This window comes from Stenella coeruleoalba (genome assembly GCF_951394435.1).
Source record: "Stenella coeruleoalba genome assembly, chromosome: 10".
Lineage (NCBI taxonomy): Eukaryota > Metazoa > Chordata > Mammalia > Artiodactyla > Delphinidae > Stenella > Stenella coeruleoalba.
Window position 1 is genome coordinate 83,545,783 of NC_137156.1, and position 15,801 is coordinate 83,561,583.

Here is a 15,801-nt window from a genome sequence, read left to right on the forward strand (position 1 = left end):
TAAAGTAGCAGGATACAAAGTTAATGCACAGGGCTTCCCTGGTGGCGCAGTGGTTGAGAGTCCACCTGCTGATGCAGGGGACATGGGTTCGTGCCCTGGTCTGGGAAGATCCCACATGCCACAGAGTGGCTAGGCCCTTGAGCCATGGCCACTAAGCCTGCGCGTCCAGAGCCTGTGCTCCGCAACGGGAGAGGCCACAGCAGTGAGAGGCCCGCGTAACGCAAAAAAAAACAAAAACAAAAAAACTTAATGCACAGAAATCTCTTGCATTCCTATATACCAGTGATGAAAAATCTGAAAGACAAATTACAGAAACACTCCCATTTACTACTGCAACAAAAAGAATAAAATACCTAGGGATTAAACCTACCTAAGGAGACAAAAGACCTGTATGCAGAAAACTATAAGACACTGATGAAAGAAATTAAAGATGATACAAACAGATGGAGAGATATACCATGTTCTTGGATTGGAAGAATCAACATTGTGAAAATGACTATACTACCCAAAGCAATCTACAGATGCAGTGCAATCCCTATCAAACTACCGCTGGCATTTTTCACAGAACTAGAACAAAAAATTTCACAATTTGTATGGAAACACAAAAGACCCCAAAGAGCCAAAGCAATCTTGAGAAAGAAAAACAGAGCTGGAGGAATCAGGCTCCCTGACTTCAGACTATATGACAAAGCTACAGTCATCAAGACAGTATGGTACTGGCACAAAAACAAATATAAATCAGTGGAACAGGATACAAAGCCCAGAGATAAACCCACTCACATACGGTCACCTTATCTTTGATAAAGGAGGCAAGAATATACAATGGAGAAAAGACAGCCTCTTCAATAAGTGGTGCTGAGAAAACTGGATAGCTACATGTAAAAGAATGAAATTAGAATACTCCCTAACACCATATACAAAAATAAAATCAAAACGGATTAAAGACCTAAATGTAAGGCCAGACACTATAAAACTCTAGAGGAAAACATAGGCAGAACACTCTATGATGTAAATCACAGCAAGATCCTTTTTGACCCACCTCCTAGAGAAATGGAAATAAAAACAAAAATAAACAAACAGGACCTAATGAAACTTAAAAGCTTTTCACAGCAAAGGAAATCATAACCAAGACCAAAAGACAACCCTCAGAATGGGATAAAATATTTGCAAATGAAGCAACTGACAAAGGATTAATCTCCAAAATTTACAAGCAACTCATGCAGCTCAATATCAAAAAAAACAAACAACCCAATCCAAAAATGGGCAGAAGACCAAAATCAACATTTCTCCCAACAAGATATACAGATTGCCAACAAACACATGAAAGGATGCTCTACATCACTAACCATTAGAGAAATGCAAGTCAAAATTACAATGAGGTGTCACCTCACACCGGTCAGAATGGCCATCATCAAAAATCTACGAACAATAAATGCTGGAGAGGGTGTGGAGAAAAGGGAACCCTCTTGCACTGTTGGTGGGAATGTAAACTGATACAGCCACTATGGAAAACAGTATGGAGCTTCCTTAAAAAACTAAAGATAGAACTACCATAGGACCCAGCAATCCCACTACTGGGCATATACCCTGAGAAAGCCATAATTCAAAAAGTCATGTACCACATTGTTCACTGCAGCTCTATTTACAATAGCCAGGACATGGAAGCAACCTAAGTGTCCATCGACAGATGAATGGATAAAGAAGATGTGGCACATATATACAATGGAATATTACTGAGCCATAAAAAAAAACGAAATTGAGTTATTTGCAGTGAGGTAGATGGACCTAGAGTCTGTCATACAGAGTGAAGTAAGTCAGAAAGAGAAAAACAAATACCGTATGCTAACACATATATATGGAGTCTAAAAAAAAAACAAAAAAGGTTCTGAAGAACCTAGGGGCAGGACAGGAATAAAGACGCAGACGTAGAGAATGGACTTCAGGACACAGGGAGGGGGAAGGGTAAGCTGGGACGAAGTGAGAGCGTGGCATGGACATATATACACTACCAATGTAAAATAGATAGCTAGTGGGAAGCAGCCACATAGCACAGGGAGACCAGCTCGGTGCTTTGTGACCACCTAGAGGGGTGGGATTGGGAAGATGGGAGGGAGACGCAAGAGGGAGGAGATATAGGGATATATGAATACGTATAGCTGATTCACTTTGTTATACAGCAGAAACTAACACAACAGTGTAAAGCAATTATACTCCAATAAAGATGTTAAAAAAAATTTTGTTTTTAATAAATAAATAAATATGCTTTTAAGAAAAGTTGCAAACAGCAGGGTAAATAACTATTTGTCCCAGTGCAGTCAGGGCTTTCCCACTGTAAAGGAGGTAAAATATAAAAACCACATTTGCAATGAAAGTTCTTTGGCTGAAACTGCTTGAAAGCTGATGGAGAGACAGAAGCATCAGATTAGGGTGACTTTGTCTTTATCCTATTATTTCCCTTGAATCCTTTTCCTTTTGTTTAAATCCTTTTTTCCCTTCCTCCTCCAGCCCAGCACAAGAAAATACACCCTCAGAGAGAAGCGTCACACTCCAGTGATCTTAGAAGGCATTTATTTGATTTGAGCGGGGTATTCTCTTTGGCATTCTCAGCCTCCCCCCTCCATGGAAGCAGAACAGAGGAAACAAAGGGCTGAAAACAAGATTTCATGAAATGAAAGCAGAGAATGAGGCTGTGGCTAGTCACCTGCCTTTGGGAAACATGCCCAGTATTCCTAGTTGTGCTTCCCTTATAATTCTCAACTTTCTTCCCCTATCCCAGCTCCAACTTGGCTTTTTGTCAAAAAGAGAGACGTCACGTAAGTTAAGACTATGGTAGCCATGGGACCATCAGCTGGACAAACATGGTAACTTAGCTGTGCAGACAAATATCCTCTGAGCCCCTACTATGCGCCAGGCCCTCTGCTGGGGTTGAGGACACAGTAGTAAAAAAGAGAGATGCTTCTGGCCTCAACAAGTAGAGATACCAAATGGAAATATCTAACGATTCTCCTAAGGCGGAAATGGAATTCTTCCCTGTTGGTAACCAAGGGGAGAGCCCTGGACTTGGAGTCAGAATTGCTGAAATGGAATGCCAGCTTCCCCACTTGGAGAATTCCACTGAGTCATTCAATCTCATTTTTCTGATACACAACTAGTACATTATCTATCACACATGATGGTTATGAAGTTTCAATTAAAGTGCTTAATGAATGAAAAGTGTTTAATCGTGAGCTACTTACACCATAGATGTTGAATAAATGACTTTGGGTTTTTTGTTTACGTATTTATTCAATAAATACTCGTTGAGCACTTGCTTTGTGCCAGACACATGGAAATGTAACACTGAACAAAACAGGACCAAAAAAGCCTCTTCCTCAAGAGTCTTTTGTATTTTTGTGATGAAAGAAACACAAAGCATGAAAAATGGAATTTAAAACAGGGAGGGCCTGAGAAACTAACACGTCAGTGTGAAATTAAAGCAGGTGAGAGACTATTACTTGCAGATATCTGAGGGAAAGAGGCCCTTTACCCGGAGCTATGTGAGAGGAGGGAAGATGAGTAGGAGATGATGTCTGAAAGATAATGCAGGGTGAATGGGCAGGTTACCCAGAGCCTCATGGGTCACCGTGAGGCTCACAACCGGATGGGAAGCCCCTGGGAAGTCTGAACTTAGGATGACCGGATATGACAAATATTTGTAAAGGATCTACTGTAATGACCACAGACTAACGAGGAACAAGGATGGAAGCAGGGACACAGCTCCTGTCACCATAACCCAGGGAGAGGTGATGATGGCTTGGTCCAGGTGGTAGCAGTGGAGATGTAAGAAAAGGTGGCATTCTGGATATAGTTAGAAGGTAGAGGTGACAGGATGTGTTGATGGGTTAAATGTACGATGTGAGAGGAAGAGAGGAGTCGATGCAGACTCTGAGGTTGTTGCCTTCAACAACAAGAAGGGTGAGGCTGACTCTTAAATAAAACGGGGCAAACCAGGAGCTTGCTTGTTAGGTGTTAGGTTCCTAACTGAAGAACGTCAAATAGGCAGTTAGATTAGACGTCTGAGTCTGGAGTTTAAGAGAGAAGGCTGGTTTCAAGCTAGACATCTGTTCATCATTAGAATATGTGGATGGTATTTAAAACCAACAGACTGGGTAAAAATCCCCAAGGAAATAACTGTAGCTGGAGAATTTTTTAAAAGGTTCATTTCAATGCTAAGAGTTTGGGAGAAGAGAAGCAGTGGCCAGTGGCCTAAGAAAAAAACCAAGGAGGAATGTGGGGTGCTCTGCAAGCCCAAGAGACAAAGGTTTCAAGGATAAGGGAGTGATCATGTTAACTGCTGTTCCGAGTTCAAGTAAGATGAGGACCACTGGACATTGCAGTATTAAGGTCAGGGGTGGCCTTCACAAGAAAAGTGTCAGAAAAACAGTGGAGGCAAATCATGATTGGAATGGGTTTCAGAGAAAGCATACAGTGAGAAATTGGAGACAGTAATTATAGCTAGAAATTGTGTTGTGAAAGGAAGAAGAGAAATGATACTGTATAGGGTATACAGGTGTTAGCAATTTCTTTTTTAAGATATGAGAATTTACAGCAAACATGTATGCTGTTGGGAAAAATCTGATAGAGAGGGAAAGCTGCTAGAGAGATGTCTGAGTAGGCAGGAGGTAATGGGTGGAACCTAAATGAAGAGGCAGGCATTTGTTAGCACAGACAGTTCATTTCTAACCCTCCTCTTTCCAATTTTCTGTGTGCCACCCTTGTGCTGGATGGTCTATATGGAAGCTGTGTTCATTGCTATGTGAGTATTCATTAACATCATCAGAATAAAAAAATATGCCTAGTCACACATAAAACTAGTCCCCACTCAACACCAGGGACTGTCCTGTCAAGGCTGTCAGAGAGCCTCTCGGCGACGGTCCAAAACATCCTATGATGCAAATGTTACAAAGGATGAAGAATTTCATAAGGTCCTTGAGAGTGACATAGTAGAGCTGCTCGAATACCACTCAAAGCCATTCACTGAGAATACGGCAGATTTAGCCCAATAATTAAAGAGGAGAAAATCACCTGGAAAGACTTCACAAAAGAGAATGGCTGAAGTGGCGAAGGGCTAAAGAGCAGCTCATGGGGAAATTGGGGAAGCTTCTGAATGCTTTTGTAGACAGTTATGATCCTGTGGCAAAAGGCCATGATAAAATAAAAGATGATCCGTTACACTATGTTACAATTTTTCCCTGAAAAGCCGTATCTAATGCAGTCTAAGAATTTTATCCCAACTGCCTTTTCCTTTCCTGCCCAAGACCTTCCACCCGCACTCAAAAAATACAACTTTCCTCCAGAAAAATTTCCCATCTACCTGGAACACTGTCTTTGTGGGGAAAACTGTTGTTATCCTATTCTTATAGATAATTACAAATACAGTTTTTCAATAACTGATTAAAAGTCAAAACAATAATATGTTCTAACGTCAACACAACCCAGCCACTTACCTTAGTTTTTAGAATAAAAATCTCCCATACTCAGCATTCCTAATTCATCTTAAGAAAATTTTTCATCTGACATTATTCAAAATAATACACCTATTCTAGGGATAAAACATTCACAAACAATGTGACTGACAAGGGATTAATCTCCAAAATTTACAAACAGCTCATGCAACTCAATATCAAAACAACAAACAACCCAATCAAAAAATGGGCAGGGCTTCCCTGGTGGCGCAGTGGTTGAGAGTCCACCTGCCGATGCAGGGGACACGGGTTCGTGCCCCAGTCTGGGAAGATCCCACATGCCGCGGAGCGGCTGGGCCCCTGAGCCATGACCGCTGAGCCTGCATGTCCGGAGCCTGTGCTCCGCAACAGGAGAGGCCACAACAGTGAGATGCCCACATACCACAAAAAAAAAAATGGGCAGAAGACCTAAATAGACATTCCTCCAAAGAAGACAGACAAATGGCCCAAAGCACATGAAAAGATGCTCAACATCACCAATTATTAGAGAAATGCAAATCAAAACTACAGTGAAATATCACCTCACACCAGTCAGAATGGGTATCATCATAAAGTCTACAAACAATAAATGCTGGAGACGGTGTGGAGAAAGGGGAACACTCCTACACTGTTGGTGGGAATGAAAATTGGTACAGTCACTATGGAGAACAGTATGGAGGTTCCTTAGAAAACAAAAAATAGAGCTACCATATGAGCCAACAATCCCACTCCTGGGCATATATCCAGAGAAAAACATGGTTCAAAAGAACACATGCACCCCAATGTGCATTGCATCACTGTTCACAATAGCCAAGACATGGAAGCAAACTAAATGTCCCTCGACAGATGAATGGATAAAGAAGATGTGGTACATATAGACAATGGAATATTACTCAGCCATTAAAATGAATGAAAGAATGCCATTTGCAACAACATGGATGGACCCAGAGATTATCATACTAAGTGAAGTAAGTCAGGCAGAAAAAGACAAATATCATATATCGCTTATAAGTGGAATCTAAAAAAAAATGATGCAAATGACCTTATTTACAAAACAGAAACAGACTCACAGACTTAGAGAATGAACTTATGGTTACCAGGGGGAAGGCTGGGGAGAGGGACAGATTGAGAGTTTGGGACTGACATGTACACACTGCTATATTTAAAATAGATAACCAACAAGAATCTATTGTAAAAGAAATAAATTTTTTTAAAAAAACACATATTCTAAAGACTTGCCCTCCACACTTTTCTTAAGCAAATCTACTATCTCTTTGCCATTCTTTGTCAAGAATACCATCAACTAGAAGATACATATAAGAAGATGATAAGATGATAAGTATGGAATAAATGCTCTGAGAGGATCTCATCATTAGATGAATACATATCATATTATATATATATATATATAGTCTTTCTGATTATTTATATATATAAACTAGAAATAGTTCCCAGTTTAATTATAATATAAAAGCTGTCTGTAATTAATAACATATACTTTCACATGTTACACTGAGATGCTACTTTACAGTAGACTTAATCTTCCCATATTTCAGAAGTATTCCTTCAAAACGTCTGTCATAGACTGAATTATACCCCCTCTCCGCAAAATGTATATGTTGAATCCCTAACCCCCGATGTGACAGTACATGGAGATAGGGCCTTCAGGAAGGTAATTCAGGTTAAATGAGGTCTAAAGGGCAGGTCCCTCACAACAGGACTAGTGTTCTTATAAGAAGAGGAGGAGATACCAGAAAGCCTGCCCTTTCCACACACGCACACAGAACAGGCCACGTGAGGACACAGTGAGAAGGGGGCTGTCTGCAAGCCAGGAAGAGACACCACACCAGAAAATGAATGTGCTGACACCTTGATCTTGGACTTCTAACTTCAAGAACGGTGAGAAAATAAATTTCTGTTGTTTAAACCACCCAGTCTGTGGTAATTTGTTACGGCAGCCTGAGATGACTCATACGTTGTCACTCACTAATTCTAACTTCATGGACTGAAAAAGGTGACATGCTTCACCTCAAGGGGTATCACAGTGAAAACATGACTGGGCAGAAGAAAGCTTTTGGGATCATTCATGTTTCTGAAAAAGTTTCTGTCTGCGTGTGTGTATGGTAAATGGGATTTTTAAACCCAATTCATTATCTGCCTTAGCTTATGTCCACATAGTTTATTACAGTAGCAAACTGTATTGGAGAATCGTCTTGTTCTTGGGAAATATATGCAGTTTGCCACTTACTTTCAAACAATTCAGAAAAAAGAAAAGAATAGCTGCATAGGCATAGGCGTATGTAATTGGCAGCTCTAATACGATAGGATCTCATAAGGGATCTAAAGATGTACTTTTCACTCAACCTTTCTTTAGATTTGAGAAGTTTCCAAATAAGAAGCTGGGGTTAGCTAACATTGCGAGAAATAACTTGAAGTCATTACAGTCACTAAAGACACCAGGTGCCTCTGTTTCAATAGCTATCCTGCCATCTCTCTACTTCTGGGAGGTTTTCAACAAGTGACTTCACTTCTCTTTGCCTCGGTTTCCATATCTGCAAAATAATAAGCCTTCAGAGGTCTGATGTGAGGATAAATAGTAATATAGATAAAGTGTCAAGAATGCTGCCTGGTGTATAGTAAGTGCTCAATAAATATTGGTAGTGCTACATGCAAACTAGTTTATATAGGATGGATAAACAACAAGCTCCTACTGTATAGCACAGGGAACTATATTCAATATCTTGTGATAAGCCAGAATGGAAAATATGAAAAAGAATATATATATATATTCTTAAAACTGAATCACTGTGCTATAAGTAGAAACTAACACAACCTTGTAAATCAACTATACTTCAATAAAAATTTTAAAAGTATTTGTGGTGCTAATAATAATAAGTATGACAGTAAAATTACTGCTATTATTATTATAGACTACTTAAATAACTATTAAACTGGGAAGATCTAGGAAGAAATGCAAAGAACTGAATTCATTTTTAAAAAGTTATGCTTCTCAGAATAAGGAAAAAGTAAGTGCCTCTAAGAGCCAAGCATCCACCTTATAATGGTCCCCTTACCAACGGATATTTATTGAATTAAAGATTTGAAACAGTCAGCAACCTTTGTTTTAATTTTTCCCCACCTGGTGCATGAATTCCTTATTTCCCGAAAAGTTTTCATTTAATGCCTCCTTACACCCTTAGCTCTCCCATTAAAAGCCTGTTGCTGCCAAATTTAGGGCATCTCCAACGATGTGAATCATGACTCCCATCTCCATTGCACTGGACTACACCAGGCCCTCCAGTTTCTATCTCTCTGGCTCCCGGTTTCATCATTGCCTAGTACTTTTAAAGGTTTTCAACTCAGCAGGATCACTGGGGCACAGGAAATCAAATAAAGTGGCTCCCCATGTTCAGCTGATCAGACTGAGCCCCTTTTTCTTTTGAAAGGAGAACATAATTGCAGAAAGATAGGAGAGATTGCAAAAAGCCTCTCCCATAGCGGTAGCTGATGAAGTAGAGAACTGACATTACGATTTACTGGCACCTTCCTTCCCAGCCCCAGGCGTGCTCCACCCACCCCTTTCCTAGCACTCCCACAAATCAGGGGGATAGCTAAGTGAAAGAGAGAAAGAGAAAGAGAGAGAGGGAGAGGGGGAGAGAGAGGGAGAGAGAGAGAGGGAGAGAGAGAGAGAGAGAGGGAGAAAGAAAGGAAGGAAGGAAGAAAGGAAAAAGAAAAAAGAGAAAAGAAAGAAAGAAAGAGAAAGAAAAAGAAGACAGAAGGAGTGAAACCGCTGTGTTCAGTTTCAAAGAGCCTGTTACACAACTAGTGTATATATATGCTAAAGTTAGAATAAAGCCAAATGGAGAGTTAAAAATAAACAAAAGGACTTGTTTTAGTCCCCGCAAGCCCCTTCATGCACAGTTGGATAGATTTCTTAACCGTTCTTCTACTAAATTTATATGCAGAACCGTCTCCGTGGACAAAAATAAATCAATCTATGTGCATGTAGAAATTGGTGATAAGCTTCCACTTGTACATTTTAAACCTAAAAAGTATATATGTATTTTTTAACATTTTCCCTCAGAAAATTTTGTTCTATTTTACTTCTAACTAAAACAGACTCCAGCAAAATGCTGCATGTTTTTTATCATAACCTAAACAATATTTCAGTTGTTATTTAAACTCTTATAAACATTATTTTTGTTCTCATGTTATACATGTCACTAAGTATCTAAGCCCAGAATAATCAATAAAATAGCATTCTGATATGCTACCCTGACATGTCACCATGAACCTTTCCTTAACAGCAACTTAGCAGAACCAGTTTTCAATAGATGTTTTAATTTTTTAATTCCCCAAAAATGGTAAATCACCCACTTATGTTGATGTTCTCTCCTTTCTAAGACCCAACAAATATGACAGTTAAGGAAGACAAAAGATTTGAACTCACAAGAGCAAAGAATAAAAGTGGAGATATCAACAAGTGAGAAGCATTTAATAGTGTTTTGGGAGATGGAAAGAAGGTGAATTAGGAGTGACTGATTGAGACAGCAGGAGTGGGGAAATGAGACTGATTCACTTCCAAGGACCTCAATAGGTCCTTCAAGGCATGGTCCTTCAAGGCTCAAAGCAGAAGGCTTGGCTGACCACCAATATACTCAAAAACAAATTCCACTGGTCACCAAGTCCTATACATATTCAGAGATTCCACTCTTCTATAAGGAGGAATGACATTGAGAGAAAGTCTCCAATATGAAAAACACTAAAATAAACAAAATAGAAAAAATAAAACTAGAGGACACCGAGTTAACTCAAGAACAGACAAAGACCTAAGAGGACGAACAGTAGCAGTATGACTCCAAAAGAAAAGGAGGAGGAGGAAATGATTAACATTTAGGATGTGCCAAATAGTCTGTTTATTAATATTTAATATATAATATATACCTCTACTAGTTTTATATGTATTATAATATATATAAAATCTCATAGCTATAGAACATATACATATGTGTATAGATAGATATATAGAGATAGAGATATATTCATTAAATCTTTGACAATAGGTAAGGGAAGGGAATCAAACAAAACTTTACAAAGCCATCTATCAAGTATTCAAAAAACAACAACACACATCTCAAATCCAGGTAATCTGATACTGCAAAATGCTATGATAACAAAATCAATCTGATAATGAAAAAGCACTCTTGGGAATTTTTTAATAGATGAAACCAATGAAAATCTCTCATAAAATTCAAAAAATGAAGATAAAGAGATGGAAATCATTAACACAAACAATAAATGCTTATAAAAACAATCCAAATGTCCCAATATCCTACTCCAGAGATAGAAAACAACAACAAAAAGTGTAATGAGGATATCATCAAAGCAATACGTATCCAAATCAGAAGGACTTGAATCCAGTTAGTGCCCAGAAACACAGAATGAAGAGCAGACCTATGCCAAGATACATCTGCATGAAATTTTAGACTGCTCAGAATAACAACAACAAAAACAAAAGGGTAATAGCTTTGAAAAGCCAGGGAAAAATACTAACATGTGGAAAAAGAATAAAACAATTTTATTAGACTTCCCAAAAACAACACTATATGCTAAAAAGCAATTGAGTTATGCTTTCAAAATTCTAAAGGAAAAGATTGCTAAACCCAACAAAACTATCAATAAATTTTCAAACATTGTCTCAAACGTTTTACTTTCATGAACCCAATTGTTTAGGAATTTACTGAAGGATATGCTGTAGCAAAAAAAAACCAAAAGAGTAAAGCTCAAAAAGAGAGAGACAAGGGAAAAGAAGGAAATCAATCCAAAAGACAGATGAAACAGAAACAAAGGCAGAGGGTCAGTCTTTCAGCTAGACACAATGGAAGAAGCAGTCAGAATGGAGACAATCTCTGAAACAAAAAGGAATTTGATATGATGCATAAGCTAAAAACATTTATGCATGCAAATAAACGATAGAACTATCCAAGAAGGGACATGTATTCTTTATCTAGAAGTTTAATACATAAGATTTAAACTTGTTGAGTCAATAAATCACAGTATATGCATATTGCTTAGAAATGTGATATTAACAAAATCTAAGATATAAAAAAAGAAAACAGTATTTGTGGCTGTTTTGTAGCCATATCTCTGGAGAAAACCATAATTCAAAAAGATACATGCACCCCAATGTCCACTGCAGCACTATGTACAACAGCCAGGCCACAGAAGCAAACTAAATGTCCCTCAACAGAGAAATGGATAAAGAAGATGTGGTACATATATACAATGGAATATTACTCGGCCATAAAAAAGGATGAAATAATGCCATTTGCAGCAACGTGGATGGACCTAGAGATTATTATACTAAGTGAAGTAAGTCAGAGAAAGACAAATATCATATGATATCACTTCTATGTGGAATCTAAAAAGTGATACAAATGAACTTATTTACAAAACAGACTCACAGACATAGAAAACAAACTTATGGTTACCAAAGGGGAAAGGTGGGGGCGGGAAGGATAAATTAGGAATTTGGAATTAACGTGTACACACTACTATATATAAAATACATAATTAACAGGGACCTACTGTATAGAACAGGAAACTCCACTCAATATTCTGTAATAACCTATATGGGAAAGGAATCTGAAAAAGAATGGATATATGTATAACTGAATCACTTTGCTGTACACCTGAAAGTAACACAACATTGTAAATCAAGTATACTCCAATATAAAATAAAAATTTTTAAATAAAATAAAATCTTAAAAAAAAGGAAAACAGCATTTGCAGCTGGAGAATGGGACCAGGGACAGAGAGGTGAGGCTGATGCTTTTTCAAATAGACACCAGTATTACTTTGATAAATTTAATCATGTATTTTGAAATTTTAACCAGCCAGATGATTTCCAAAGCCACAGTATCTTACATTCATAGCTAAGTCCTTACATACATCCATGCATACATACGTACACGTACATGTGTGCATACATACATACACATACATTAATTGACTCGTTAGCACTTGATAACTATGTCTAAGTAAGCTTTCTATTTTCAGTAAAGTTTTTCTAGAATACTAAAGTTATTTTCAGGTTAAAAGAAAATTTATCTTTACGAGCATTTCTCAGATCTACTTAAGCAGTCACACACCCGTGTGCATACACAATTCCTTACGTGAATACTGACTAAAAATTCTTGTTAAAACTTCCAAGACAAAAGAGAAAATCCCAGTGAGTATAAAATAATACTTAATTGGCATTCATTTTTTTTTCTGGGCACCATCTCTTAGACTATCAGTTTCATCAGGGCAGGGAACACAACTCCCTTATTCATGATTGGATCCCTATGGTAAGCAGTAAGTTCTTCTTGAATTAAGGAGCTCTATCCTTTCGATTTTCTTTTGCATATATGGCTTACACTAATACTGGAAGATAACCGCTACACAAAGCTTCATCAGCGGCCAACAAACCTGAGCCAGTAGGATATTTATATCGTGAAAACCCAGGGAAGAGACTGTGTGCCCGTTCTCTAGGCTCGTCATGGATTCAGACTCATTTTTAAAAATCCAAATATAATTATATTCAAATGCCAAGCCTTTTATATCCTGGATTTTAATTTGTTGGTTCATTTGGGATCTTTGTTTTGTTTCATTTGCTTTTAATGAAATTCTAGGTAAAAAGACTTTGTCAAAAATGGCTTCCACCTGAATACATGATGGCTTTACGAATGAAAGTCAAAGAGAGGTGAAAGTAGGGGTAACTTGTGGGGATTATACATTTTAAATGCTGTAAGGGTACAGAAGTTTGTGACCACTCAGGGCAAGTTGATGACAACATGTTTTGAAATGGTCAGAAAAAAATCCACTACAGTAAACCACTGCTGATAACAATGATTATCTCTGAGGAATGAGACTGAGGAAGAGAAGTTTCAGAATAGGCCAGGATTCATTCTTATAATTAAAGAAAGTAAAATCAATTATAAAAATGGAAATCAATAAAGCCAAAGCTCTCTTGATCAATGTTCTAAAATAGCAGTTTTCAAATGAGGGTATGTGAACCCTTAGAAATACACAGATTTCCAAGGGGTACCCCCATATTCAGCTTTAAGCGAGTCAATGTCTAGACTATACTCCAAACATCTTTTTAACCGAAAAATGTAGGATGTGCCTATGATGAAGGTACATGCCTGCTCTCCAGGCCCACCTCACCTTCTCTAACTTTACAAAGAAAGAATAACTTTTGGGCAGCCCATATCTCACTATGGGATTAGGAATAAACATTTCTGAATTAACACCCAATAAAAGGAGAGTTTGAAATGTGGTGTTATTGACAGTCCCCTCTCCAATATTCATCTCATGAACAGATATTCCAATAAAATTTTACAAATGAGGAAGAATTTTTAGATGTCAACCTAAAGTATGCAAAAAAGGCCCCAAGTTGTTCTAAGTGTGATTACTAAACTACCCAATGACTTTCTACACTTTTCTGATGAATCGCCACGGCACACTTAATGCTCTCACACAGGGGGAGCAACAGCTGAGCTGCCTACTCTTCAAAATTAAGAGTGTATTACCAAACACAGTGACACCATTTGTAGTGTAACTGGAATTATGTGACTTAATTGAATATTATGTAAGCTGAAAGAGTTATTTCCTCTCCAAAAAGGAAGACAAATGCTTGGAAAGACTCAAAGGCAAATTGTGAAAATGCAATCAAATACGATGTAGGCAACTGGGGTTTCCCTGGTGGTCCAGTGGTTAAGACTCCGTGCTCCCAATGCAGGAGGCACAGGTTCGATCCTTGGTCAGAGAACTAAGATCCCGCATGCCACACAGCTCAGCCAAAAAAAAAAAAAAAAATTGTAGGCAAGGCAAATGTAAGAGCAGGTAACAGAGATTTTTTTCTTTTTTTTTTTTTTTGCGGTGCGCGGGCCTCTCACCGCTGTGGCCTCTCCCGTTGCGGAGCACAGGCTCTGGACGCGCAGGCTCAGCGGCCATGGGTCACGGGCCCAGCCGTTCCACGGCATGTGGGATCCTCCCAGACCGGGGCACGAACCCGTGGTCCCCTGCATCGGCAAGCGGACTCTCAACCACTGCACCACCAGGGAAGCCCGAGATTTTTTTCTTTAATTTTGTAAGGCTTCACACATATCTTAGGTCCACACTTCATTTTTACAAAGAACCCAGAATTTGGGGATGACACACAGTAGGTGAGCTTTATGGCAACAAGACCATATGGAATTCAAACATTAGATCCCTGCTCAAAGAAAAGATCTTAATCGAACATCAAATGATTGGTAAATCAATGTATACTTATAGGTATTAAGTTCAAATAAAATCTTTAAGCATATCTGACATTTTTTTAACAATTCCTTCTCTAAGTGACTTTCTCACTTAGCCAAACAACTATTGGTCTCAATCACCTAGATAAGAAAGCATCTACTAAAATAAAAAGTAAGATTTAACTTCAGCTGGAAGTTGAAGAGTCATTCCCAAAAGAGTACATGGTGCGCCCTATAACAAGGAGGAGTCCCTTTAAGACCAAGAACTCAATTTCCACCCCAACTGGGTCATACTGTAATACAATTCTGACCCAGTCCCACAGGTCAAGGGCAAAATCCTCTACAAGACTGCCCCCACTTCAGACGCCAGGTCACCTGGCACTCTGGACAACTTGGCTACAAATTTGGGGGCTCCCACGTACCTCTTAGCTTTAATAATTCTCCATAACTACTTGCAGAACTCACAAAGCACTATGCTTATAATTACAGTTTTATTATAAAAACTGCACACTGGGCCAAGTCTGGAAGGGTCCTCGACAAGGAGCTTCCACACCCTCTCCCCTTGGATTCAGGGCACGTCTCCCTCGTGGCACATCAGTATGTTCACCAACCAGGAAGCTCCTCTAAACTTCAGTGTCGGAAGTTTTTATTGAGATTTCATTGCACGATCATGATTGATTAAATCTGACCATATAAGTGAACTCAATCTCCAGTTCTCCTCCTCTACCCAGAGGTCAGGAGGCTAAATCCTCCAACCTTCTGATCACATGCCTGACCTTTCTGGTGACCAGTCTCCATCCTGAAGTTATCTTGGGACCCATAATGAGCCACCTCATTAGGATAACAAACGCAGTCCTATCACTCAGGAAATCCCAAGGGTCTCTGAAGCTCTGTGCCAGGAATCAGGGACAAAGACCAGATGTATCTGTCCTTATACTACAACAGGTAAATTAATATTGTGTAATAGAGACAATTTCATTAGAATTTTAATGAAATTGGGGGTAGAGGGAGACTAAGAGTAGGGGAGCTTAAGAAGA

The 15,801-nt window shown here is 38.7% G+C and overlaps 2 protein-coding genes across 5 annotated transcripts in view; one reads left to right on the forward strand and one right to left on the reverse strand.

Moving 5' to 3' along the window:
- TAFA1 (TAFA chemokine like family member 1) overlaps positions 1–2,682 on the forward strand; it is a 955,756-nt gene extending 953,074 nt beyond the window's left edge. Inside the window, exon 15 of the transcript XR_013830279.1 lies at positions 2,506–2,682. The gene's annotated coding sequence lies outside the window, so the exon portion shown is untranslated. The remainder of the gene's footprint in view (positions 1–2,505) is intronic.
- TAFA4 (TAFA chemokine like family member 4) overlaps positions 1–15,801 on the reverse strand; it is a 174,838-nt gene that overhangs the window by 31,071 nt on the left and 127,966 nt on the right. The window lies entirely within an intron of this gene.